The sequence below is a fragment of the Tachypleus tridentatus genome, chromosome 4, assembly GCF_004210375.1.
Source record: "Tachypleus tridentatus isolate NWPU-2018 chromosome 4, ASM421037v1, whole genome shotgun sequence".
In the NCBI taxonomy this organism is placed as follows: Eukaryota; Metazoa; Arthropoda; class Merostomata; order Xiphosura; family Limulidae; genus Tachypleus; species Tachypleus tridentatus.
In genome coordinates this window covers 69,321,551-69,325,143 of record NC_134828.1, presented here as the reverse complement: position 1 = coordinate 69,325,143, position 3,593 = coordinate 69,321,551, and the positions used below count along the sequence as shown (strand labels likewise).

Below are 3,593 nucleotides of genomic sequence, written 5' to 3'. Positions count from 1 at the left end.
TTAGATGCATTAGGGTTAATAAAATGTTATAATAGAGGTAATACTCTTGAGAGATAAGGGAAGGCTCATATTTGGTGATTAGGAGATGGCTCGGTTATTACATTCTATTTTTTCTTCAGTTTTACTTTTTAAAGGATATTCAAGCAATATTTTATATTCCATATCTTGAACACTTGAGGGAAACAAGATCAAACAAAATGATTGCATTAATTCTGAGGTTGGTAGGAAAAATGAGAAACTTTAACACTCCTATGAAAAGTGGGGCCTAATAGGCCCCAGAGCAACATGAAAGGTTATTAATATTAGGCTAATAAATTTGTATTTAAATGAAATTGCTATTTCATTTCATTAAATGAAATCATCATGGAAATTTCATCTCCATGAAATTTAATCAAATTTCATATTTGATTAAATGAAACATTTTGGAAAGTCTATTAAATGATGCTTTACAAAGCCGTTTAACAAAATTTATAATTTTATTGGACAGTCAAGATGGTTTCACTAAGGGAAAATGCTTTCTTAAAATTTTTTTTGACATCATCATCAACTGATGTGGCTACTTACAACATTCCCACTGCTGAAGGGTTAATGTTAAAAGTGGAGTAACTCAGGCCTAAATCATATTGATTTATATCAGTAATATAGAAGAAGGAATGGTCAATAAGTTACTTAAATTTACAGATTAAGGTAACACTGCTCCTTAAAATAGAGCAAATTTATATCTTTATACCTCTAATTAAAAATTTTACAAATTTTCTGCAATGTTAACAAGTTACAGGCAATTTATTTTAATTAATTTAAGGTATGGAAGATTTTAATATCAACAACCGTGCTAAATTTCATGCTGATATTAACTTTAAAGGTGAAGTGCAAATGGAATGAAAACTAACTAGACTTTTATTTTAATCACTTACTTCAGGTTAATTATAAAAAAAATTAAACAAAAATTAGTTATTTATATAGAAAGGAAGTTAAACTTTCAATTCAGATTAAATTTGAAAAATGTGATTGTTGAATTGTTGAGGGCAATCATTAATGGTCAGTGCTACCTTAAGGTCTTGGGTGTTGCTGGCTATGAAAATACTGCTGATTTACAAAGGAATTTAAAACATTTACCAATTTGAGCAAATAAAAGGCAAATGGGTTTTAACTGTAATAAGTGCAAGATAATGTATATGAATTATATGTATAATTTGACCTTAACAGTGTCACAAAAAAAAGGGATCTTGGTGTAATGGTTGATCAGTCTTTTCAACCATCCAAACAGCAGTGTGCTGTTGCTAATGGTAGGGCAAATAGGATTTTATGGTGTATCTGAATATCAAATACAATTCTAAAGAAGATACAATTTCACTGTAAAAAGTTAGGCCAAACTTGGAGTATTGCATACAGTTTTTAGTTCCTTACCTTAGGAACTGTTGTATTGAACTGTTGCAAAGGGTTTAGTGCCTGGGATGGAAGGGTTGAGATCTCTCAAATTCTCTTCTATTAAAAAAAGAAGAGTTAAAGAGAATATGATTGAAGTCTTGAGACTGTAAAGGGAATTCATACTAAAAGGTGAGAATATTAAGACTTGGGGACGCAAATATAAATTTTAGCCAGGTAGGAGTCATACAGTTTTAATTTGCTAATAGGGTGGTTGGCCTTTGGATATTTTGGGAATGCAGTAAATTTAAGTGATTTTAAGAGAAATCTTGATAACTACATGAATGATAAAAGCTGGTTTTAAGATTTTTTTAAAATTTAAGTATTTAATAGTTTTAGTTTGCTTTAGAGGATGTCACAGTAAAGTTCAGAGGATGTCACAGTAAAAGTGGTCCCTTAACCGTTTTCCCAAAACATTATGTTATGTTTATTTTTTTTTAAGAGAATTACAAAAAAAATTTGAATATCCCTATTACCAGACAAGGTTAAAATTGTTTTGCTTTGTAAGCAGTAAGCAAAAATGATTTGTGGATTTTACAAAGTCACTAAAATATTCAATACTTTAAGTTTTCAGGTTTCTTCTTTTATTTACATCTAGGTAAAAGTGGTAGTATGACTAATAGCTTGAAATATTTTATTTCTGCCACTTCCTAACTTTCAGTAAAATAATCTATTGATTATACATTTTGAAATGTACTGTGTGATCAAAATTTTGACTATATGTGTATATTTCAATGTAACATGCAAACAAATGTTAGTGGTTCTTCACTTGAACTAGAACTATTAAGAAAAGTAATCTATGATTGTGTGCAGTGTTTTCCAAGTCACATAGCTACAGACAGACCAACAAATCTGTTACTGATTTTATAAGTCATATGAAAAATGACAAATCCAAGAACAGTTTATTAGTCAATAGACATAAAGAGAAAGTAACAAAAAAAATGCCACAGAAGCAAAGAGTTGCTTAAAATGACAATTAATGTAACACTCCAAAGAAAGCAAGTCAAAATGTATATATAAATATTTCTAGAAATACTTTCTATTAGAGTGGTGCCTACATGTGAAGTAATGTCACAATATAATTTCAAGTCATTCTTCTCATTTTGGCAGATGATACTTCACCAAATTTATGATATGAAATTTGAGTTTACTTTCAGACATCAATCACAAAATTTGACTGTTACTATATCATTAAAAATTAAAGCCATCAGATAAGATACATCACATATTAAGTAAAAAAAAAATTAAGGCTCAACATGACAGTTCAAAGATGTTCATGAAAGATGCACACAATGTTTCATAGTCTTAAAGACATTTCTAGTTTTGTTTGATCCTAGCACTCATTTGGAAACTAGTGGCATCATTATCTATATGACTAATACACTTACATTTGTCTGTCTGAAACTTTCAAATTTCTCAATTTAACATTATAAACCTCATATCATTAGAAATTCCTTTGTATGAGGACACTAGATTGCATATTGGCTTTTCAATTAAGAATAATTTTACCTGTTGTGCTAATCAAAGTTTTCAATGTGATAATACAATGTCATTATTATCATATGATCACTGGCTTTGATTTTAACTTTAGTTTTTTTTATTCATTAGGTCTTTCAAACACACAACAATTAACCTGCATATAACTTTTTTTTTCAAAATGAACATCACACTAAATACAATTGATATGAGGTTTCTGAAGTAACTTAGGTCTGAAATCTGTAAGTGCAGTTTATTCAAAAATCACATGTAAATAAACATTCAAATGTTTCTACATGTTTAGCAAAGGTGGTTTTCATTACAACTTTTCATTTACTTTGCTTTGTAATAATGTAGCTTTGGTTTTTTTCATATGCTGCTATAAACAAATTTTAGCTATTTTTTCTTTAGTACAGATTTTATTCTTCATTTTTGTGAGTTTTTTGTTTCCACTTATAAAAAAGTGTCATATGCTTTACACTCATAAGTGTTTCAAATTTTGTACTCCATTATAAATACCATTACTTTAATTTGCTTTATATGTAGTTTTATTAAATAAAGTTACGCCTACATGAATTTGTTTGCCTAATAACATCAAATCTTTTCTAGTAGACTAGGATTTATCAATCCAACACAATGTCTGTAAGAAAGTGTAGCTTATATGACGTGTGAAAATGATAGAATAAGGAAAA

The 3,593-nt window shown here is 28.7% G+C and overlaps 1 protein-coding gene across 2 annotated transcripts in view; it reads right to left on the bottom strand.

The window, feature by feature from the left end:
- LOC143249378 (uncharacterized) overlaps positions 1–3,593 on the bottom strand; it is a 350,051-nt gene that overhangs the window by 167,921 nt on the left and 178,537 nt on the right. The window lies entirely within an intron of this gene.